Here is a 1,297-nt window from a genome sequence, read left to right on the forward strand (position 1 = left end):
TCTTAATCTGCCTTGGTCTGGATACTCCGCTGAAACCTGTCCAGCATGGATGACCCAGCTAGTATTTGAAATCCTGGTGACATAACTTCCAGCATCACAGCAACACGCAAGCCACTACAGTACGACAAACTGACAGACAAGTAGTTGTTCACTGACTAACCATAAAAAAAAACCAAAACCCATTGCTGCCGAGTCAATTCCGACTCATAGCGAAACTATAGAACAGAGTAGAACTGCCCACATAGGGTTTCCAAGGAGCAGCTGGTGGGTTTGAACTGCAAACCTTTTGGTTAGCAGCCGTAGCTCGCCATAGCTCTCAACCACTGTGCCACCAGGGCTCCAGTTCATTGACTAGGTGATAACAATTTATCCCCTTTCAAGCGTTTATTTTTCTAAATTATTTTAACTCGATGATGTTTTTATCCCATTCTATGTGACATGTCATAAATCTTTTTGTCCATTTCTGAAATTCTTTCACAGGGAATTGGACCTGCCACCTTTACATTTATCCTTTTATATTCATGATTTTGAATGCTGGAATTCAATAAGGGTAACCACAGAAAATGTCCAGGGAAACAAAAGTCACATTGTACTTAGAGACCCACACAAACCTCAGCTCTTAAAAGCACAGAACTTTCTGACCTCTTTTTATTGGTGGGTACTCTCTTCAAAGGGAATGTGAATAAAAGGTGGGCCCTAATCTGTGTGTCTTCTTTTTGAATTCAAGAGATGTAGGGAGAATTTGATAATAGTCTCATTGTTTACCTGCAGGAAGGACTTTGATGTTGTCTTATAATGTATTTCTCCCAGTACCATGACAGGTAGAAGTGTCTAAGCACCCAGAGATGACTCCTTAAACACTGCCCACTGAGGGACTACCTTTCCCAACTTTTCTCTTATCCCATCTTGTGCTTTCTCCAAACCACAAAGGTTTTAAGGCCAGATCTACTGTTCATATGATCACTACTCTTTTGTCTTGGCCATATTTATCCTTTTCTCAAGGTGAATCCCATATCTTACCATTACTGTTCTTTGATCTTTCAATGCCCACAAGTTTTAGGCCCACAAGTTTTAGGCCTCCTGACCGCCTTTAGAAAAGTTATTATACCTCGAGTCCACCCTGGAATCCTTAGAATTCTACAGCGGCGGTTTAATTTTCTTTTCTTTTTTTAAATTGTAGTTTAAGTGAAAGTTTACAATTTAAGTTAGTCTCTCATACAAAAATTTATACATACATTGTTATGTGACCCTAATTGCTCTCCCTATACTGTGACAGCACACTCCTCCTTTCCACCCC

The sequence above is a fragment of the Trichechus manatus genome, unplaced genomic scaffold, assembly GCF_000243295.1.
Source record: "Trichechus manatus latirostris isolate Lorelei unplaced genomic scaffold, TriManLat1.0 scaffold00086, whole genome shotgun sequence".
Lineage (NCBI taxonomy): Eukaryota > Metazoa > Chordata > Mammalia > Sirenia > Trichechidae > Trichechus > Trichechus manatus.